This window comes from Pipistrellus hanaki (assembly GCF_964339955.1).
Source record: "Pipistrellus hanaki genome assembly, chromosome: X".
NCBI classification, from domain to species: Eukaryota; Metazoa; Chordata; class Mammalia; order Chiroptera; family Vespertilionidae; genus Pipistrellus; species Pipistrellus hanaki.
The window spans coordinates 30622962-30647722 of record NC_140524.1 but is presented as its reverse complement, the minus strand read 5'-3'; the positions used below and the strand labels follow the sequence as shown (position 1 = coordinate 30647722).

At 35.1% G+C, this 24761-nt stretch overlaps 1 protein-coding gene across 5 annotated transcripts in view; it reads right to left on the bottom strand.

The window, feature by feature from the left end:
- Nucleotides 1–24761, bottom strand: part of TENM1 (teneurin transmembrane protein 1) — a 915501-nt gene that overhangs the window by 695799 nt on the left and 194941 nt on the right. Inside the window, exon 1 of one of the 5 annotated variants that reach the window (XM_084870764.1) lies at nucleotides 23700–23812. The exons of 3 other annotated variants lie outside the window; for them this stretch is intronic. The gene's annotated coding sequence lies outside the window, so the exon portion shown is untranslated. Of the gene's footprint in view, nucleotides 1–9376; nucleotides 9450–23699; nucleotides 23813–24761 lie in introns of those variants that run through there. One more of the 5 variants, XM_084870763.1, reaches the window with a different exon arrangement.

Below are 24761 nucleotides of genomic sequence, written 5' to 3'. Positions count from 1 at the left end.
TGCGGCTCACGAGCCACATGCGTCTCTCAAGTTTCGTTTGCCACTCTGTTGACTAATGAGTTTGCCGACCAGTGCATTAAGCATAACCAATGGACACAAGACACTGAGTGAGGGGTGAGGGCATGTGCTGGGTGGCAGAGGAAGAAACATATGTACTACTATTCATAATACTTTAAACAATAAAAAAATAAATAAAAACAAGTTAAAAAAGATTTATCTTTCTATAGTATTGAGCTACAAAAATAACTAGCTATATCATCTAAGATTTTATACTCTATTCTTTCTTAATAAATTGCTCATGAAAATGTCCAATGTTATCCTTTCTTTCCCCCAGAATGTTCTTTGAAACCATGAATGACAGATGCTTATCTCCACATAAGCAGTCTAACAGCTGTTCTGCTTAAAGTTATATGTTAACACATACACTAAATAGAGAATAAAATCCTAATTATGTGATAAAATAATTATTTTTAAAATAATAAAATAATGATTTTTAAATAATAAATTTTAAAATATTTTAATTAATGCAATAGTTTAATTAATTGGCAAGCCATAATATCAATAACTGCTAAGTATTACTAATGATGGTTCCTGGGACATTCAATGAGTAAATAAAAATAATTTTAAACTAGTATAAAAATACTTGAATAAAATATTTTTGGAAATATATTATTTTAAAAGTTTAAATAACCATCCAAGGAATCCTGTATTAGTATATTAATTATAATCTCTATAAATTAATGATTTGTTGGCATGTTCAATTGCTATTTTACTATAGTGTTCTTTTTCTCATTATCTTAAATAAGTAACAACTGATTTGAGAAATAAGAACATATATCGTTCCTTCTTCTAACCTTCTTCCAACTGAAATTTTTAAATACTGACAACTGAATGAAAGAATCTGCAAACAGAAACATAGTTAATATAATCCAACTCATCATCAAGTTTTTCTTTCCCGAAGCTAGAAGGCATTGTTCCTCTGTAAAAAACTTCATATATATATATATATATATATATGCATGCAATTGGCTGATCAGCCAGTAGTTATGACATGCACTGACCACTAGGAGGCATACGCTTAATGCAGGAGAGGAAACCACAGGCATGGAAAGATGGAACAGACTGATGAATCTCAGAGGGAAGGGGGCAGGGGGAGGGTGGGAAGAGATTAACCAAAGATCTTACTGCATACTAGAGGCCTGATGCATGATGCACCAGTGGGGTGGCTCAGCCTGGCCTGTGGGGATCTGGCCAAAACCTGCTCTCCAACATCCCATAAGGGGTCCCAGATTGTGAGAGGGCACAGGTCAGGCCAAGGGACCCTGCCAGTGCATAAAAACATGCACTGTGCCTCTAGTTCAAATATAAGAACCTTCAGATATAGGGTTAAATGTTTTCTCTCATTCTTTCTTTTCTCCTAAGGGTAGAGCAGATTGATCACTACTAGTAAGTTGACTCTTATTTTCATCTCCCACTACTAGTAAGTTGACTCTCATTTTTATCTCTCACTGCATTTGCTGAATTTAAAATTATGAAATAAAAATAGCTAATTTTTTTTAAATCTTAAAAGTAATAGAGTCTGGCTGGTATGGCTCAGTGATTGAGAATCAACCTATGAACCAAGAGGTTGTGGTTTGATTCCTGATCAGGGTATAACTTGATCCCCAGCGGGGATGTGCAGGAGGCAGGTTATCCATGATTTTCTCTCATCATTGATATTTCTATCTCTCTCTCCCTCTCCCTTAAAGAAAGTCATAGAATATGTTCCGCTGGTACTATAATAGAAGGATAAGGAGAATGAAAGGAAACATTAATGGATTTTTGCCATTTAATTAATATTTCACTACCTAAAAGAGATGAAGAAACAATAAAAGAAAATCTGGATGGGAAAACAAACAGATAAGAAGGTATGATATATTTTTCAACTAGTTTATGGAATAACTTCCTAGCTAGTCACCTGTCTCTAGTTTATGCCTTTTCAAATCCACTTATATGCAAATAAGCAAATTCATCTCCATAAAATAAGACTTCAATCTTGTTATAACATTGGAAAAAAGCCTTTGGGAGCAAACTACTGATTACAGGCTCAGGTCCCGACTCTTCAGCTGGCCCACTCCTACACAGTCAAACATTCCTTATGCTATCCCCCAAAACAGCCTTCTAACCCAGACAGTGTGGTGCTACCAAAAATTGTTCTTATTTAACTTTGTAATTCTTACAGGGGCTGCTGCTCGCCCATTCAGTTTTGAAAGCCTACTTATCCTTTAAGGCACAGCTCATGATAATAATTCACACAGCTTAACATAACATGGTCTCTCTTCCCAGAGCCCTGATGTATTAGTATTCTATTCTAAAGATTCTTGCATGTGATCTCCAATTGTGGTTTCATGAATTAATTTTTTCACAAAAATATTAATAGAGCTCTTATCATGTGCAAGGTAACATGTATGAGACTATAAAACTGTGACTCTCAGTTGGAGAGGACAATCACCCCAAATTTGAAAATGTATGTGGGTAGTTTTGCTTATAAGAGTCACTATGAGATGCTACTAGCATTTAGTCTAGAGTGGTAAGGGATAATAATTATCAATGCTGTTGGGAAGTTCCATTATTTGAAGAGTTCTCCCTCCTAAATTATGAGCATGAAAAGACCCTGAGATGAATTTGATATGACTTGTGGCCTCAATGAGCTTATTGGTTCAAAGGGAGAATGGCATGACTGTCATGCATAAAAGTGTTACATTCTCAAAATGTAAACTATTTGTTGTAAAGACTGTGTTGGTTATTTTCTCTCAGTCCCTTGTAGTACCTAGTACTTGTCAGGATACACGGTAGGTACTAGGTAAAAACTTACTGAATTGAAACCTATTTTGAAAAACCCTAAAATTCAATGTATATTATATCCTCCAGGGGAGTAATATTTCTGCAGATAATCATGTCATCATCACAGCTTTTTGAAATCAATGAAGAAGACAAAGCTGTGACATGAGCCTGCTAATCCTCCTGAGGGCCAGCTATGAAGTTTTTGGAGTGGAAAAACAGCCTCTGACAATAAGTAGAAGGAGACAGGGGACAAAAAAGTGTCAGGAAAGCACTGGAGCAGCAATTCCTTCCCTTGAACCATGGGTTTATTATAGAACATTTTACCTTTTACGGATTGGTGCTGAATAACTGCAGATTTGTTTTCTTTTTTCATTTCCTCTTCCTGACTATAACAATCATAAAGTGCATACCGTGCAGAAGAAAAATTTACCCAGCTCATCTATACAATATTCTTTGTTTATAACCAAATTATATTCATCTGTAGCTCTTGTTGTGTTGCAACAGTTAAATAAAATGACAAATAGTTTTCATTACATATGTCAACAAATGAAAAAATACATATGTGCATATCTAAGAACACTGCTTTAAATGCATATTGTGTCTTTCTTCTGAAGGGAGCTCATTTTTTCTGCATTTGCTCTTACAATAGCATTATGAGATAGACATCATCATCTCATTTTATAGCTGTAGAAATTGTTGACCCCAGAGATAATGTAACTTCTTGGAAGTCACATAGTCTGTGTCAAGGCCTGGACTAGAAGTCAGTACTCTTGACTCCCTAGAAAATATATTACTTGGGAGACTTTATTTATCTGCCTTTATTGCTTCACAGATAAGAAAAAGTCCTCCAGGAAAAGCAACAAATCTACATACCACCCAAGATGCTAGACTTCTACAATCTGTTTCATTTCACAGGATTTTCTATTACACTGCTTTTAGTTAACTATACACCAGAGGAGGCGGGAGAACAAAAATTGTCATTTGAAAATGTTGGCTACAATCTGCACTGATCAACAAATTTTCACTCAGTAAGTTGAACTTGCTTTAAAGGAACAAACTTGGGAATGCCTCATGCCTGCAGCTCATATGGAAAACAATGAAAAATGTGATCTAAATCACTGGTAGGAATATATTAGACTGCCAAACTAACACAAGTACAACAGGGCTGTAGAATCCACATCAAGAGAAAGTAAATATGTTATATGCAATGGAAAGCTTTGGAATAAAAAGCAATAAGGCAGATTTCTCCAATGAATATTAAAGTTTTTAGTATAATACTTCCCTATATACTATTTTATAAAACATTTAAAATTAGATATACAGAGGTTAACTTCAGAAATATCTACTAAATTAGCAGAATGACTAAGTTTGTGAAAAAAAGAAAATGCAGTTGACTGGGAAAACTAGATGCTGGACTCCCAGTATATTTTTTTAGTAAAACCTTATATGCCTTTCAGACCATCCTAAGGAACCACGCAAATGTAACATTTATGATTTACCATTTCAAATAGATTACAGACTCCATAAGGGCAGGGAGAACTTCTTATAGGCTCATCATTAGTAATAATGAGATAATACAGGTAAAGGGATCATTCAGTGTCTGACATATGGTTGAGTGATCAATAAATGAAAACATCTATATCAACATTTGTATTCCTAATAGAGCCAAGCACAATGTTTGGATACAGCAGGTAGCTAGTGTTTATGTAGATGACGCCAAGGTTGGGGACAACAATACACCAGTCAAAAATCTGCATATAACTTGATTCCTCAAAACCTTAACTACCAATAACCTACTGTTTAATAGAAGCCTTACTGGTTGATACAGTCAATTAACATATATTTTGCATACAGTATAATACTGCAGTCTTACAATAAAGTAAGATAACAAAAATAAAATGTTAAGAAAATAAAAAAGAAAAATACATTGATAGAATACATTTACAGCATATGTTGAAAAAAATCCATGTTTAAGTGGACCTGTGCAGTTCAAACCAATGTTGTCCAAGGGTCAACTGTACATACTGCTATTTAGCCTCCAATTTCCAGATAAATAAAATGCTTTCTAAATTATTACTAGAAAAATAAATAAAATTTACTAGAAATGGCATTCTATATTCAGGAGATTCAGAAAGTGAGCATGAATAAAGGCCAGTGTTGGTCTTCAACACCTAAAATGTAAAATATTTTTCTATGTCATGTAGTATTTTAAAATTATTTTTATTATTTTTTTAAATTATTTGTTTAAAGTATTACATATAGTATTACATATGTCTCCTTTTCCCCCCATTGACTTCCCCCTGGCCACCCCCACTCCCAAGCACATGCCCTCACCCCCCTAGTGTCTGTGTCCATTTGTTAATTTTTCAAAATTTGTCTTTATTATTGAAAGTATTACATATGACCTCACTTATACGTGAAATCTAAATGAAAACAAAACTCATAGTGTCAGAAAACAGATAGGTGGTTGCCAGAGACAGGGGTTTAGGAGTAGACAAAATGGGCAAAGGGGGTCAAAAAATACAAACTTCCAGTTATAAAATAAATAAGCCATAAGGATATAAGGTACAGCATGGTGATTACAGTTCATAATACTGTATTGTATATTGCAAAGTGACTAAGAAAATACATCTTAAATGTTCTCATCACAAGCAAAAAAATGTAATTATGTATAGAGATAAACATTAAACTTGTGCGGTGATTATTTTGCAATGTAAATGAGTATCAAATCATTATGTTGCACACCTGAAACTAATAAAATGTTATATACCCCCAAAATGAGGAAAGAAATAAAACACTTCTCTAGATTTCTTTGTAGAGTTGACAATAGCACCAAGAGTCCATTAAGACTCAATGATTTTGATGTTCTGTTATAACAACCAGTGAAATGCAGCTTCCAAGCTCAATAAGCTAGTAAATATAGTAGATCCTTGGAATTTATGGATTTAACATTTGCAGTTTTGACTATTCATGAAGTGATTCCTATAGTAACTTATAATGTTGCTGACCCACAAATTTGGATCTTGAAAGGCTGGTATAGTAAAGTTGATTTAGCTAGTGAGTGAGCTGGCCAACTGCCCAGCATCCAAAACTCTACACCCTTCTATATGTGTTGGGATGTATAGAGCAACTCTGCTGAAGTGTTGAAAGTTAACGTTATTTCTATGTGAAAATGGCCCAGAAAAGAAAAAAAAAGAAAAAAACAACTGCTAGAGCTAACACTGGCAGGGAAAAGAAAGTGCTAGTTCTTAGCCAGAAAGAAAAAAAAATGACTTTGTAAATGATGTTAGTCTGCATTTATAGAATCATTAATGGTTTGAAAAGGGTCTGTTAAATTTTTCAGTTATACTTTACTGCATTTTATGAGGGAAATTAAATGCTACAGTGATATTTGAGGATATGGGGGGGGTCAGGAAGGTCTCAGGGCCTATCCTCTGTGAATGGAGAAGGTGTGTTGTGCTCCCATTATGGTGCTACATTAGAAACAATAGCATGTCACTTTCGTGGATAAAGTTTATTAAAAAGATTACTGGAACTATTTTATATATTATCTCCTAGGCCACTCTGGAGACTGAGGGCTAATAATCGGGTTATAAGGACAATTGAATTATTAAAATTCCACAGAAACTATTAGAATGCATGCTCATTCTAACAAAAACTGCAGGTCCTTATTAATTGAAATTTCACAAACAGAGATGCCTTTAATCTTCACTAAATAAATGCAAATGTATTCTTTAAGTCTTAATGACACTATGTAGCAGTTGGCACTTAGTTAAAATTTTCTTATTTCAACCTGATTTATCTTTGAATGTAAGTTATGCTTTGTAGTGCTTTTGTTATATTCATTTTAAGGATACATTTGTTGAAAGCCCAAACACCATATCTTTAAAAAGAATTATTTTCACCCTAAATAAAGTATCATGGTTTGCAACATATTCGTGTTGATTTTTAATATCTGAGAATTAAAAACACAGTTAAATTTGAAATGCTTATGCTATGCATTATGGTGTCAAAATGTAGTTGTAAGGGGGAAATATAAAGACATAGACTGCCCAGCTGTGGTGGCTCAGTGGTTGAGCATTGACCTATGAACCAGGAGGTCACAATTTGATTCCCAGAGAACACTGCCCCAGTTGTAGGTTTGAATCCCAGTGTGGGGTGTGCAGGAGGCAGCTTCTCAAGGATTTTCTCTCATCACTGATATTTCTATCTGTCCCTCTCCCTTCCTCTCTGAAATCAATAAAGATATCTATATATATAAAGGCCTAAGTGACCTTTTGACTCTTCGACTGGTAGCTATAACATGCACTGACCACCAGGGGGCAGACACTCAGCATACAGGCTTGGAAACATGGAACAGACTGATGAATCTCAGAGAGAAGGTGGGAGGGGGGAGGATGGGAAGAGATTAACCAAACATCTTATATGCATATTAGAGGCCTGATGCATGAATCTGTGCACTGGAACAGTTTCGGCCTGGTCTCCGCAGGCCAGGCTGAGGGACCCCACCAGTGCCTGTGGGGCTGGGCCAAAGCTGGCAGTCTGACATCCCCCGCAGGGTCCCAGATTGTTAGAGGGTACAGGCCTGGTTGAGGGACCCTAATGGGCCTCTAGTAGTTTTATAAAAAGACAAAGACTACTTAGAATTCCATTTTAACACAAGGTATTGAAAAGAAGTTAGGACATAGTACATTTATATTCAGATTTATTCCAGTGCCCACCAAAAACTTGGACTATGAGAATTCTCCAATGGCCAACTGGGACAGTCAACTTAATGAACACAGGTGTCTTTTAGTGACAGAAAAATAAAGGACAAGAAAATGCTTTGGCAACTTATGCTATAAAATAATCTTAATTTATTCTACCACAGCAATATTGTGTAACATGGTAATTTATTTTTCTTTTCAGTAGCACTATCAGGCTCCCATTCTGTGAAGAATGCCTTAATTTAGATCCAAAAACAAATGTTTTAAAAGTGGCTTATTCTGTTGTCCAACTTACCCTGAGGAGTTTAACTGTTATTACCCCTGCCAATATGCTCCTGATGAAGTAGGCATGATCAGGGTGCAAGTAGTTAAAGAAGAGCTTAAACATCATTTTGAACAAGTTCACTGAGCAACAGATAATAGATACTATTTAATGAGCATACAGTTTTTGTCAGGCTTCATATACATTAGTTAATTTCTAAAATTTAGTTAATGGGGATGTACTTTTTGCTAACCTTATTTTATAGAACAGGATATTCCGATTTAGTGAGGTTTGTTCATTCACCCACTTATTCATTCTATGAATAATAAGCAAACACCTACTATGCTAATTAGAATGCCCAAATTTGCAATGTCTAGTCACCTGGGCTCCAGCATCTAGAATCTGCTTAAAACAAGACTTCCTCCCACAGGAGAACAGTTTTGGTTCTCTCTGGTGACCCCTCTCTTCCTATAGCAATACATATCCAGAGCCCAGGCACAAAAACTATTGGACATGCCCAGCCAGCATGGCTCAGAGGTTGAGCATTGACTTATGAACCAGGAGGTCACTGCATAGATTCCTCATTAGAGCATATATACAGTTGTAGGCTCAATCTCCATTATGGGGCATGCAGGAGATATATGTTGATATTTTATCCCCCTCCCTCCCTCTTCCTCTCTGAAATTAATAAAAATATATTTACAAAAAAACTTACAAAACAACAAACTACTGGACATGCCATTGAGCAATCAGAAGGAAAACATAAAAACTTTAAGTTGTACTATATCACTGTTATGAGCAAGATGGGCAGTGACCTCCAAATATAAGAGATATTATACTAATAGAACTACAGTATTCAACCTAAACTATACCTCATAATATACACCCTGCATCTTCCCATAAACCCTGCTGATATTCAAAATATCAGTGCCCACCAAAGTGAGCTTTTTTTGGCTTTATTTTCTGAATCTATCTTACAATATAGTCAATAACACCAGTCAAAAAGTTTTATATACAACCATGCCAAAACAATACTTTCTATAATTTCAACAAATGTTTCTAGTTTCATCTATTTATGCCCAACTGAGTAAATCCCTTCTCTTCTTGGTATATTTGTCCTTCAGATACTTATAGACAGTTATCATGTTTCTCATTAATCATTACTTAGCCAAGCTCTACATAATTAATCCTTTTAATCTTTCTTCATAAATTAGTCACTCCTGGGATGTTCTCAGTACTGTGCAGTATATTTTTCCAGCCTTTTTAAAAATAACATGTCTTGTATGTATTTCACACACCATTCCAACAGAATCAAGTGTGAATGAACTTGATCTGTTCCATGTTGGCATGTGGACCACCACACTCACAGGTGTATTTCTGCAAGGGATGTAATCATCATCCCAAGGCAGCAAGACAATAAAACAGCAGAGACTCATGATCCAGATTTTCACATTTGCCTAACCATATTTGTCTCACATCTCCTCTTTATCTCATACTAGACACTCTTGTAGATTATTGCTACAAGTAGATGTCAATAACTTCATGCTTTTTAGAATACATTTTTTGCAGATGCTTGGCCACTTACAGAGATCTTCATATGCTCTTTGTTTAGCTTTCCTTTGTTTTCCTATTTTATAGCTGAAGCAGGTTACTTAGCCTCTTTGAGTCTTGATTCTATAATCTGTAAAATGGAGATAATCTTTACTGATGTACTATAAAGATTAAATCACTAAATATATTAAAGCACTCAGAACAGCACCTCACAGTAAGAGCTACATATATACATTTGTTTTTATAAAAACCACCTTGTTGTTTATAATGGCTATTATAGCCACATAAAATACTATTTAAACTGAGACCTTTATTATAATTTTCTCTCTGAGGGCCACATCCAACTATGTGCAATAGACATTATGGTCCTATGTAACATTCACACCTGTTTTGAATTATGGCATATACAGTGGGCAATTTATAAGTCAAAATTTTAAGTATATCTATAAAGTTATTTTAAATTTGTTTTTCATCTCACAAAACCACTGTAATTGACCTAGACCTGTACACCAAAAGTGAACAGTAAAAAAGGGAAAGTGAATATGAATTTAGTAGTATATCAGCCAGTGGTGACTGCTAGGACCATCAGTGAAAAGCTGGATTGATATTTCAGAGACTAAGCAAAAAGAAAACCAAACACACACACATACACACGGATACTCAACAAATACTTAAATAAGCAGACTTTCGTTATTAGAAGGGACCAATTTCTACATGTTACAGAGAGGGATAACATACAGAATTCTTAACATACAGAATTCAAGTGACTTTGCTGAAGTCATACAATTAACAAATAACTAAAGTCAAGAAGGAGTAGAATTAAGGTCTCTTTCCCAAGAGCCAACTCCAGAAGGTTACTTTCTGAAAACAAATAGCAATATCTGGTGAAAATCAGTTTACTGAGGTCATTAATATGCTCCAATTACACTTATTATCTTGTTCTTGACTAGGCATCTAGAACTGGATTTAGATGTATCACTTTTATATTTGATATAAATAGATAACATATATGGTTTTTTTAATTCTAGCAGGTTTAATTTTTCTGATGATTTGTTTTTCAAAAAAAACAACAGTATTTTGAGCACCAAACCAGAATTTCAGGTACCAGTGCAGAGGGAGACACCTTGCAATTCTGATATCCCTTTAATAGTACCACTACTCAGGGAGCCAAATGCTTTCCTACCTATATGGTAGGTCTCTAAAGCATTAGTCAATTGTGTTCATCCACCATTAGTGATCATCAGTATATATTCTAAGTTTCCTGCTAGTAATGATGTACATAGACAGACCTTAAATTAAGCTTCCAATGGATTTTAAAAAGCAGTAGACAAAGTTTAACTAGAAACTGATAGAGAAAAAGAGTGCACACAAAGGTTCTTATTGAGGCTAAAGATAACTAGCTGCTGCTATTTAGTGAACAACTCAGACAATAGATTTAGATGCCTAAAAGTATAGTGATTCCAGATTAAACTGCAGTTTATACCAAATTAAAAAGGAATCATTACTTAAACCCCAGATTTCATTTTACATATTATATGAGACCATCTGTTTAAAAGGACATTTATGAAAATGTTGAGCCTTTTCTTGTTAACCTTGATCAGATTGGATATATTTCTTGGTAATTCCCATTTCATTGGTATAAAATATAATATCAGTGATTTAAAATAATTGTAACTAAATTCCTCAAGATATATTGCATTAAGACAAACCAGATTGCCACTGCACTATCAAAGTTTAATTGATCTAATTTAGATCTCATCTTATCAAACTGTGCATTATAATTCTGTCTTTTTTAACCAAATGATTGCAATCTTGTCACTTTTACTTATACATGTCATTAATATATCAAAACCCTTCTAATATCAAAGGTTTGTGGCTTATGAAAATCTTCCCTCTCCTTCACTGATCAACTAAATTATTTAGTGATGTGTTCTGCATGCAGAATTGGATTTACCTTGAAGATTAAACCTCAGAGCACCTCACTTGCATAGTCCCTTTCTAAATATTCACTTTCATACCTAATTTTGCATTTGTAATCTTTTCTCCCTTTTTTAAAGAGGGGCATCCAAATTGTATAAACCTCAGGCTCCAACACAACCTGCATCTTCACCTTTCTGCGTGTCTTCCAGAAGTGTTTTTGAAAGAAAAAGCTGTAGACACTTATGAGAGCAAAAATTAAATAATTGGAACTCTATGGCAATTAGGACCATAAAATGTCACAATATGATATTTATCTGCCTCATGGTCAGCATCTTTCCAACACTAAAACTGCAGTTCCCACAAACTGGGAAATTGAAAAAGTCCACCCATTTAAATGCTTAATATAGGCAAGTTTCATCAGTTACAATATTTTAAAAATAGTACTAGATATACGTTATGACATCAACTGTCCTAATTAGTACATTCAGATTAATAAGATTCCACTTGGACCCAGTATTTCACTGAACAGTAACTGTTCTGTTTGGATTCACTGATTACATCTATTTTGCCATATACAACATGCTTTCTTCTGATGTTAAAAATCTGAGCTGAAAGGGAAAAATTGATACTATTCATCATTTGGAACTTTGCAATAAAATTTAGGCTCATGACCTCAGTAAACTGATTTTCACCAGATATTACTATTTGTTTTCAGAAAGTAATCTTCTGGAGTTGGGAAAACCTACCCACAATTCATTTCTCTTTCTATTAAAGGCCACTTTACTTGGATATTGCTTTAATGCCAATTGAGGAGTCATTAAAAACAATAAAAATTCCTAATAATACAACACTTTTACCCAATCTTCATAGTCAGCTGTCTTTTAGAGATTCTCTTCAAAATTCTGAAAGGAAAGTTTGTTTCAAAACCATTCTTCTTCCTTTCCCTTAGCAGGATTTTTCCCCATGGTTGTCATTTCACTATTTAATACTACTGCAGAATTATGTAGCATGTTGATAAGATTATTTCCACAGAGTAGAACAAATTCTAGCTAGTGAAAGAATAAATTAATCACTAGGACGAGTTTCATAAATGGAAAGAAACCTGGGATTAGGAATCAGAATGGGCTTCTAGTAATACTTTATCCACAAAATAGCTGTGGGACTGTGACTTCATTTTAAGTTCCATGGAACCACTAAACTTCCACAAAACTGATAATGAGCAGAGGTGAGCCCTAATGTTCTCCCTTTCATCTATTTTACTCATTGTACTTTCCCATCAAATCTCATTTAATGAAAAGATTTTAAAACAAACAAAAAAAAAGAAACAAAGGAATCCAATTTTAATTAAAAACTGGAGATGGCCTCAAAAATCTTTTCCAACTCTAACATGAATTCTAAGAAAGTTATATTATCCTCTCTCTGCCTCTAAAGAATAAATGTGTTTAGTTGTTTTATACTATCCTTATGGTTTGTTTGTTTATAAGGCTAGTCCCTTGGCCACAAACCATAACCAAAATGATGGAAATTTTGGGTACCAGTGCAGTACAGAGTAGATCTTGTAAAGCATTACTCAAATGGTACCATACAGTGGTACCAACTCAGGGGGTTATAGATTCCTTCACCTTAGCAACTTGAAGAACAGCTGAAAGAAGCACTAATACTGAGGTTGATAAAATGGAAAGAAAAAAATTGAAAAGGATATAATGACATGGGCAAATGCTGGCAAAGCTTATGTAAATATAGCAGGTCAAGTTAAATGTGTGTACTTTAATGGCTTTTAAAGATTATATTATTCATTCCACAGGATAATAAAACCTCTCATATCTGGACATATCCCATACTTCAATTAATGGTACTTTCCATTCAATAGCTTTAAGTGTGGCTTCAGTGCTCTTAGAGAAAAAAGTACTGGAAAGTTTAGGTTGTACATTAATTTATCTTCATCACAGAATTAGACACAGTTTAAGTTTTTAAAAGCAATATTATAGCTTGAAGTGAATGCCAGTAATGAGCTGAGTTACTTCTAGATTTTTTGGATCAGACTTGGACAGAACAGTAAAGTAAGTAATATTGGTCTTTGGAGAACTGCCTTTCCTTCTAAGTCTTCTTTCCCTATTTCTATACCCCTCCTCTGTTTGTCTCAGTTGTTAACACCAGTAATTTTAAGCAGTTTTCTGACTTAATAGCAAAATGTACAAAAATGTATCCATCTTGCTACTCTCACTCCTGAGCCAAACTAAAACTCAACTTCTTCTACATTAAATGGAGAAATGGAGAAGTAACATACTACCAAATCTTATAACCATACGAATAATCTCAAGGCTGGCATTTTTAAAATATATTTTATTAATTTCACAGAGGAAGGGAGAGATAGAAACATCAATGATGAGAATCATTGATCAGCTGCCTTCTGCATGCCCCCTACTGGAGATGGAGCCTGCAACCCGGGCATATGCCCTGACTGGGAATCAAACCGTGACCTCCTGGGTCATAGGTTGATGCTCTAGGGCTGAGCCAACTGGACCATATGAATAATTTCAAATTTGTTAAAGATAATATAACACTAATGATTCTATTAGTGATTCATATCTTAATGGTTAGTTGTTTTTTTTCTTTCTTTCTAAAATACAGCTAAAACTAATGATGCTCTAGAAAAGCTCAAAGCTATGCAGTGCTCTCTAGTTTTGTTGCTGGTTTTAAAGTAAACAAGATTCTAGATTAAGATGTATTCCATTCCTATGCATATATCCATCGAAAAAGTTGGAACCATGTTGGTATGTTTGTTTATCCTTTTTCCTTTACTCCTAAATGTTTTACTACCTGTGGCTACAGATGGTCAGTAATAAACATCAGGGAAATTATAAAATTATAAATTCAAGATTCAGAAAAAAGTCACATTCCTTAATTATTATGTCAGTTAGGCACATAACCCTTTCCAACAGAAATTCTGACCATCATTGTGACTATGGTGAAGCACAAAGTAGTTTCCAACAATCAAGATAGTGAATTTACCATCACTGGGCAGATCCAAACTATTTTCTACCATCAATTTGTTAATTTATAGAGAGTTTAAAGCATATCACTGACTCATTCAGCTTAAGCCAAAACCAGTTTCACCAATTAATTTCAATTTAATTTCAATTAAAAGGCCCCTTCATATGCATTGTATACCACTTTTTTTATGTACAAACACTAGGAACTTTTTTTTCTCTCAAAGAAACATCTTTCTCTCTTGAATAACGAGGGCAACCAGTTCCTATATTTGTACTCCTGATTTGGAGGTAGTTTGAAAAAATATTGGAAGAGTAGTACTAACAACAGAATAAAAATAAAATTCTAAATATTGCCAATTCATTTCTGGTGATATAAACTAAATTGAAATGAGTTCTAGTAATTATCCAATTCCATTCACTTTTTACATATGTATTAAAAGATGAAAGAAATAAGTACAAAAAGCTTTTAGGAGGTAGTATATTCATCTCTATGCATGTATTGAAAAGAGTCAAGGTTGCTCATGCACTCACACCAACTAAAGTTCTTTTTTTTTAGTAAAAAAACCTACAATCTGAATGCAGTAGTAACCTTACACGTGAGATGTACTAGTATTAAGTGGTTCTATGAAGAAATGAAGTGTATGAGCCTTCAGAGGCATTCCTGATGAAGAAAATGTTCTAAATACCAACACATAGCTCTGTCATACAATTATAAAATTCCTAGTTGCCCTTTGCTACTTGTTCTCTTTTATGTAACCCCATATCTGTTGGTTAAAGCCCAACACTAATGAAACCAAGGTGATGGTTCGATCTTCAAACAGGCCAGTTATCTTTTCTCTGTCCAATGGATACAGAAGAAAGCCTAACTCAATCAGCTGCAGCGGAAATGTGTGCCAACAGGTTACAAAGGAACTGGCAAGGTCACCTGCTTTTCTAAACTCAAAGGGTATGTCCTGCTGTGTGTTAGTAGGATCATTTTCATTTCACCTTTAAATATTTCCATGCTCCCAACTGAACTTTCCTTTTTAGAGAAGGTTAAGACAATGGCATATCTGATCATTCAGTATTCAAATGTGGGTTTATGTGTGTGTCTGTGTGCGTGCACATGCACACATATGTGTGTGTTTAAGGATGAGATAATACTTCAAACAATAAAATAAATAAACAAATAAATAAATAAAGATGGTTAAAAAAAGAGAGAAATACATTTAAATATGTAAGGCAGCCTTATTACACCCAAGAACCATTTATGAGGCTGTATGTACATCTCTAGGAGCAATTTGGTTTTGAATATTCCAAAAAAGCAAGAACAATTAAAAAAAAATTTTTTTATTGACTTGAGAGAGGAAGAGAGAGAAACATCAATGATGAAAGAGAATCACTGATTGGCTGCCTCCTACACACCCCACACTGGGGATCAAGCCTGCAACCCAGGCATGTGCCCTAACTGGAAATCGAACCAGGACTTCCTAATTCATAGGCCGATGCCCAACTACCGAGTCATGCTGGCCCGGCAGCAAGAATAATTTTTAACCTTCTCTAATGTTTCCTGCTCGGTAGATGGTTATGATATTTGTATGTTTCTGCTTCTAGAGAGTACAAACTGACTTCCATAAAATGAAATTGTAAATGCTATCTTAGAGTAAGAACTGCATTGCTTTTAAAACCAATTTTTAGAATTATTTAAAAATAAACATTGACATATCTGAATTATTAAATATTTTAAGCATCTACCATGCTCTGAGTATACTGAGCACAAAATGGGTGCTTAATGTTTACATAATAAGAAAAATAACAATATTGTTTCCTACTTTCAGCTCGGCTGACAAGCTATAGGCCTCCATTATGAGTAATAAATATTAGTTAGAATTTACTACTAGGCTGTTAGAGTTCACAATAAATCATTTTTAGAGAACTTAGTTGTTTTTCTTCTTTTATCTTAAAGAATAAATCAAGAAAATTTCTCAGAGAAATAAGATGTTGCCAAATATCTGGTCATATTAAACGACAAGATACCAATTTATAATTCAAATAATATAACACTCATAAACACATTTCAGAAATTAGAGGTAATTAAAAATGAAGGGCATTAGTATGTGTACTGTGAGTGGGAGCACAGAAAAAGGCTCCTAGAAAGAATTTTTTTCTACTCATTTTGCCTAAATCACTAACTGCCACTAAAGTACACTACATATCCTCTCTCCTAAATATAGATAACCTCTCTCAAATATCTAGCATGGTACACAGTCAAGTACGGTCAGTTTCATTAATTCAAAGGTGACTTTCTAAATCCAAATCCAATTCAGAAACTCCCTTTTATGTTTTTGTTATACTTAATGAGGATTTTAAACTCCACCTTTTAATTTTTAGGTTAATTGTAACCCAGGGGACACTAGTTACCTTTTGACACTCCCCCAAATTACTTGTTAACTGGAAGACATATACTCACACTGAAGTCAAGAGGGTCAAGAGGAAAAGCAGTAGGTTCTGGACAAGGAGGGTAGAAAAGGTCTTCTAGCAAAGTCACTTAGCAAAACCACTTAGCTAGAGGGCATTATGCCAATTTCAAAGGCAAAGAAAGTTCCTCACAATTTCTGCTTTCTTTCTCTGAAGTAAAATATAATCTACACTTTTTGTGATCAAGATTTCCTTTTTTATTTTATTTTCTTTTTTAGCAGACCCAACTCCTCAAGGTAAAACAATGCAGGTAATTCCAGAAGCACAACAAATCAACACCTGTAATGTCCTTCCTTTGCCTTAAGGAGTACATTTAAATCATATTCAGTTATTCTCTTTTCTACCAATGGAGGCTTCCAAGTCATCTTTAAAAGCAGTCCTACTTTTTCATGATTCCATAGTTATATCCACATCAACACAATATTCACAGGTGATACAATGATACAAATGGCCATAGATGGCAGTACCAATCTACTACTACAGTGACAGATTAATAATTGCCTGGGGGTTGTTTATAAAATAATGAAAATGTTATAAAATTGACTGTGATGGTTGCATATGTCTATGAATATAATAAAAAAGCATTGAATGGGTAGTGTATTTAAGTGGGCAAATTATGTGGTGTTAAGTTGATTTTATCTTATTATATAAATCTATTATTTAAAATGTAGGCAGGAAGTACAAGTAGTGTTCAAGAATACAGAATGGCTACCTAGATACTAAATTTCAGTTCTTAGACTTTTAGCCTCTGGGACCTTGGGCAAATTAGAAAGTAATTTGAGTAATATTACTAACTTTTAACATTCACATCTGTAAAATGGTGGGAAAAAATACAGTACCTATGCACATACAGTTCTGAACATTAAACATGGTTGTGCATGGAAAAGTACTAGCCTAATATGTAGAATTGAATAAGTGCTCAGTATTTGCTATTATTCTCTTACCCCTTTAAAAAAAATTTTAAAAAGGTTTATTGAGACCTAATTTACATATTATAAAATTCAACCTTTTTAAGTATACAATTAGTGGGTTTTAGTACAACCACATAATTATGTAACCATCACCACTATCTAAATCCAGAATATTCCCAACGCCATCCAAAATTGCTATACTCATTAGAGTGAATCCCCATTCCTCCCTAACCCCAAAGGCTATTCTGGGTATTTCACATAAATGAAGTCATAAAATATGTAGCCTTCTATGTGTTGCTTTTTCACTTAGCATGTTTTTAAGGTTATTCATGTTATAGCATGAATCAGAACTTCACTCATTTTTCCAGCTTAATAATATTTCATTATAAGGATAGTTCACATTTTTTAAACCCATTCAACATGTGCTAGATATTTTATATATTTCTACTTCTTAGCTATTATGGATAATGATGCTATGGACACTCTAGTAAAATGGACATATGATTTTGAGTTTTTCTGTTTGTTTTCATCAAGAAGAAAAATAAAAACTTTGGTGTGCCCACTTTCCCACCATTTTATATCATTATAGAAGGTCTTGATGTCCAACCCAAGTCACAAAAACCTTGCTTTTATTCTATAGGAGCAAGCTCAAGTCACTCAACCAAATATTTTAAAATAACTAATCAGCTCTGGCTGGTGTGCTCAATGGTTAAAGCATAAGCCTGCATTCTGAAGGGTTGAGACTTTGATTCCTAATCAAGGGCACATATGGGTTTGATCCCCAGCCCCTGTAGGGGTACATGTGGGAGGCAACCAATCAATGTGTCTCTCTCACATCAATGTCTGTCTGTCTTTCTCTCTCCCTTTCCCTTCCACACTGTATAAATACCAATGGAATATCCTCAGGTGAGGATTAAACAAATAAATAAATAAATAAATGAATAATCAAAGGAAACAACCAGACTTCTCACTTCCTTTAAAGATATAATAATAATAGCAATGTAAAAATAAACTCTCATTTTGCACATGAAGATTCATATTGTCGGAATATTTAATAACTGCAATTCAATGGGCATACCCCCATTTTTAAAATGAGGAATCAAGAGACAGAGACATTCAATAACTTGCCCAAGATCATGCAGCTGGTAAATAAAAGATGCAGAATTGGAATCCAGGCAGTCTGGTTCTATCATTCATGCTTATTACCACTATGCTATGCTGTCTCAAAAACAAATATTTCTGTTGCTTAAAATATAAAAGGTAAAATTTTCAATCCATCACCATACATTTGACCTAGATTTTGGGGGGTGAGCATGCTACACTGTATACAGATATCTACCTAATAAAAGAGTAACATGCAAATTGACTATACCTTCACGACATCCACCAGCCAATCAGGAGTGAATATGCAAATTAACCCCACAAAGATGGTGGGTTAATTTGCATACAAAGATGGTGGGTTAATTTGCATACCTAGCAGCTGGGACAGGCTGGGACGCTTGCGTCATCATCATGACGATGACGCAGGTGTTCCACATCACCCCAGCCACTCAGGGCCTCTGGGCAGCGTAGAAAAGCAGAAAGGTTGCTCCAGCTAGAGTGAAGGTGGTGCCGGCAGCCAGGGGAATGAAGGCCCATTCTTGCATGAATCTTCATTTGTGCATCGGGCCACAGTTGAACTATAATGTATAACTGAAACTTATATAATGTTATTAACCAATTTTACCTCAAAATATTAATAAAATACATATAAGGTAAAATTTGAACCCCACTAAACTACATGAGTTCTAAGGACCTCTTTATCTTAAAAATACCATAATTCTACAATGATGAATTAATATCAGCATTTATTCACATAGAAGGCTGAAGGGCCAAGATAAAATAAATTAAAACCCCCTAGCCAGTGTGACTGAGTTTGTTGAGTGCCATCCCATGCATCAAAGGATCACTGGTTCCATTTAGGGCGCATGCTAGTTTGATCCCCAGTAGTGGGTGTGCAGAAGGCAGCTGATCCATGTTTGTCTTTCTCCCTTTCCCTTCTTCTCTCTTTCAAATCAATAAAAATCTTTTTTTAATCAACTAAACCTCCTATACCATTTCTAGCTATAATCCTATAGAGCAAGTGAAAATATTTCAGAAGGTACCCAAAATATCTAATTATTTTGAAGAAATATCTACTTAACTGCTTATACTTTTGTATTGGTTCCTTCATTCTTAGGAGATACACAAGAAGATTTTGGTTGATATGGGTGTTTCAGAGGTTGGTGCATCCTGATAAAGATGTGCCTGCTAGGAGTGTCTCATGTTTATATCCTGAAGATATCCTAAATCCAGAATATACCCATTTCCTAAAACTAATTTGTTTTCTATGTTCTAACTTGTAACTACTCAAACCTCTAGCTTCATTGTTTACATCAGGTTTGCTCACACCCCTGGCCTGTACCCCACGTTAGAAGGCCCTGATTTGGCTTTCACTAGACACTCTGCTGCACACAAAATGAGAATTATGCAGAGCTAGGGAGCCATGCCCACACTGAGCCTGTTCCTCCCCTCTATCCAGACCATGTTGTGCCCCACAACTCCTTGCCCAAATTGCCTACACAGAGCTTGGGATGGCAAGGAAGTAGGCCAGGCTGCACAACTGAGTCTCAATTTGTATACTGTCCCAGGACCCTCTGGGATGAGCCTGCTTGCTGGCTTATGGTATGCCATACCTTTGTCTTGTGCACCCAAGCCTTAAATTTGACTCCTTGGTCCATTTCTAACTCTCTAGAATTCGTTTTTAACTCTCTACCATCAATGATTCCAGAAGTTTCAAAAAATATTCTCACTCACAATTGAAAACCTAATCAAGTCTAATTATCTATGGTGAAGGTTTTCCTGACCTCTTTGAAATGTGTTAAGGCATCCTTTCTCAATGTATCCTTAGCTTAGTATGATTATTTAAATCACATATTATTTCTGGAGTTTACCTATGTTTTTCTTACTATTAAGCTCAATAAGAATAGGAATTATGTCTCCTTAGACATCTATAATACTCTATAATAATCTATAATGATAAAAGCATAATATGCTAATTAGACTGGACCTCCTGCTGGACAAAGCCGGCGGCCAGAGGAAAGCCTAGGTCCTGGGTACCAGAGGGAAGCTGGTGTCTGCAGCCAGGAGAATGAAGGTCTACTCTTGCACAAATTTCATTCATCAGGCTTCTAGTATTATATAATAAGTAATCAATAAAGTTTGCTGAACTGAACTACTAGTATGTTCCTTTTGTACCATTTCTGTACTTTTTCCCAGTATGCTGATCTTTCCCTCTTCTTCTAGAATATAATGCAGGGTTTCTCAACCTCAGGATTATTAACATTTGGGGCTGATCAATTCTTTTTTGGGGAGTGGGGTGTCCTATGCATTGTAAGATATTCCACAGCATCCCTGGCCTCTATCAATAAGATGCTAGTAGCAACTCCCCCAAAGTTTTAACAATCAAATAGGTCTTCAAAAATATCCAAATGTCCCCTGGGGAAGTAAAATCAACCTCAGTTGAAAATTACTATTCTAATGCAACAAACTGTTGTCCTGCTTTCTTCGTACTTATCACACCTGCCCTTCCTTTACCTTTCCACTAAAATGTCACTTAGAGAAGACTCCCCTGCCCACCAGACTGGTTTTAAGGACCCTGATATATTTTCATATAGCATTTCTTTCAGCATACTTATCACAATTTTAATCTTATAGCTTTTATTTCTTGTCTGTTTCAACATTAAGTTCTATAAAGACAGAGACTGGGTCTATCTATTTCATTGCTACATACCTAGCACTTTGCATAGTGACTGGCATATTGTAGTAGGTGCTCAAGAAATATTTCTTAAGTAAATGATAGTTAATTGCCCTATTTTCTGTGTTCAGGTTTCTATCGTAGTATTCACCAGATTTGTATGGTAAGATTCTGTTTACACTGTGACTCTTATTCTTCTAAAGTTAACATCTTACCAGTTTCCTCAGTATGTACCATAATAGCTAGCATATTATAGACACATGTTTCTTAATATACATATATGCAATATGTTGCACATAGTACCTATTTTTGAATTTGCTAAGGAACAAAATTACTCATTAGATTTTTAATTAATAATAAATTAAAAATTAATTTAGGTTTAATATTCAGTTAACCAAAAATGTGATTAAATGGATACTCCTGCCCCAAAGCAAATATTATCTCTCACTTGAAACATACATTTAAGTAGGTACCAACATATTATAAAATCAAAAACTTCCAGAAATTTCAGGCAGTTAAAAAAATGTCTACAAATCAACTAATTTGGTTCTGTGTTTTTTCCCCCAGTGACTGAATATTTCAACATTAAGTAGAGAAAGCATGAAATCAGTAGCATAAAGTTCAGAAAGAGGTAAACAGCAGGTATAAGTTTCTATCATAGGTTAGGTTGAAGTCTTTTTTGGTTTTTTTTGTTTTTTTTATTTTATTCAATGCTGGCTTTTCATGTCCTAAAGTTAGTCCAATTTTAAGACTTTAATTTGACAGGAAGGATATCAGAGAATAGAAAGGAGACATTTGGAGGATGGGAGGGTAATCTTTTTCTATGCACAGCCATCCCTGGCAGGACCCTTAACAGGGGACATATGAAGGGAAAATGTCTGAGATAGAAGTTAAGTGGCAAATGAAATTACAGTATTTAAGACCAGCATAATATGCATGCTATGCTTGACAGATACAAATGCATTACCATAAAAGCATGTTTGGTGTGTTCTACAAGGATGTGTAAGGCTTTAGGAAAATACGGTCATTTTCTTTTCTAATGTCTGTTACCCTTCAAATTGTAAAAATCTTGTTTCTGAAAAGAAAAAAAGTCACATACCATTCCATCCCTCCTTACAGGCAAATTACATATGAATAATCGTGATCCTAGTTGCCATTTATTGACTGCTCAAAAAAGACTAGTCATACTTTACACATTAATTTTTTTTCTTTTTAAAATATATATTTTGTTGATTTTTACAGAGAGAAAGGGAGAGGGATAGAGAGTAAGAAACATTGATGAGAGAGAAACATTGATCAGCTGCCTTCTGTACACCTCCTACCGGGGATGTGTCCACAACCAAGGTACATGCCCTTGACCGGAATTGAACCCGGAATTGAACCGGGACCTTTTAGTCCACAGGCCAAAGCTCTATTTACGGAGCCAAACCAGTTAGGGCATAAACACATTAATTTTGAAGCTCACCCAAATTATGTGAGGTAACTATTATTTTGTCAATTATACAAAGAGAAACATAAAGGCTCACAAAACTTGGAGAACTTGCACAGGCTTTGCAGCTAATAAACTAGGGCTGGGATTGGAATCCAGCTGGAAGAGGAGATTGAGAATGTCTTTAGTCAATACACACCATGCAGATACTTCTTTCCCAGCACATTTTATAATTAACTGCCCTGGTGGCCAGATTTTTCTTACTCCAACCTCTATCCTCTGACTATGAGGTCCTCGAGGGCAGAGGCCACCTTCTTCATTTCTCGATTGCCAGTAACTATCACCGAGTCTGACACATAGTAGGTGTTCAACGCATACTCTTTTAATGAAGAAATGACATTTTGTCAACATAAATTCAATAAAACCATACTAAGAGACTTTTTTCTACATCTTACCCATTCAATTACAGTGAAAGGCCTCCTGGAACTAAGGAACAAACCAGTAACAGAAGCATGGAAGTTCTTACTTAACAAGAACTGGGGCTGCCTGACAAAACACTTCATTTCAGACTTAAAGCATTATATATTTAAAGTTAATTAACATAGAGATGCCCCATTACATTGATCTAAAAATGTTGAAAGAGTTGGAGAGATGATTGTGGCCAAATTGATAGACCTTTGGTGCACCTCCTTCCAGGACAAGGCTGGAAATAAAACTAAATTGGGGAACCTTCACCTGGAATTACCAACTGAGGTCCAACTGAGGAAGAGACTTATATAAAGGAAAGACAGAAAACACCTGGAGACTGGTAAGAAGAGTGAGGTCACAAGAGGTGCTTATCCAGCATCCACCAACAACATGCCAACAGTTACCTGAGGGTTATTTCCCTGAGAAGATAGAACCTGGAACCCAGGCTCAGCTCCACAGCCCAGACCACCAAAGACAAGACCAATGGCCCATGTAACATCCAGCTGTGAAAAACAGCTGGGCTTCTGGCTACCTGTAGATCTGAGCTGGAGGGAGAGAAAAAAATCTCAATTTTATTTGTTTTTTAGACCCCAAACACAGGAGTTTAATTTGTAGCTACTTGCCTGAGGCTTAGGTGGAGGGAGGGTGATGCCTACTCAAAGTGCCTAAGGAGATACTGGATGGGAAGAAGCATTGGGAGTGGAGGAATACCTGAATAAGCAGCAGCTGGGAGTCCTACAAACAAATACAAAGGGACAGAAAATATGGAGAGTCAAAGAAACAACCCCCAAATGAAAGAGGAGGATGAATTGCCAGAAAAGGGACTAAATGAATGGAATAAAGCAATTTGTCAGATAAAGAATACAAAGTAATTGTTATACTGGTACACAAACAACTTAGTGAGAACTACAAGACACTTAATGATTGATAACTTTATGGAACTTAATAAGAACTACACCAGCATAGAAAAAGAGGCAGAAGCCATGAATAAGAATCAAGTAGAAATGAAGAATGCCATAGCTGAAATAAAAAATAATCCTGGAATGAATCAACAGTAGACTACAAGAAGAAGAAGACTGAATCAGCAAACTAGAAGAAGGGAGAAAAAACCCATGCATTTAGAGCACCAAATGGAAAAAAAGGTTTTTTAAAGCAGGAAGAGAGTTTAAGGGAGTTTGGTGACAAAATGAAACACAAAAACATTTGCATTATAGGAGTGCCAGGAGGAGAAAAATCTGAACAAGGAATAGAAAACCTGTTTGAAGAAATAATGACAGAAAATTTCCCTAATCTGGTGAAGGAAAAAGCCACTCAAGTTCAGGAAACAGAGAGTCCTGATCAAGATAAACCTAAAAAGAACCTAGGCACATCATAATTAAAATGGTAAACATTAAAAACAAAGAAAGAATTTTAAGACAGCGAGAGAAATAATGTTACCAACAAGAGAGCTCCCATTAGACTGTCAG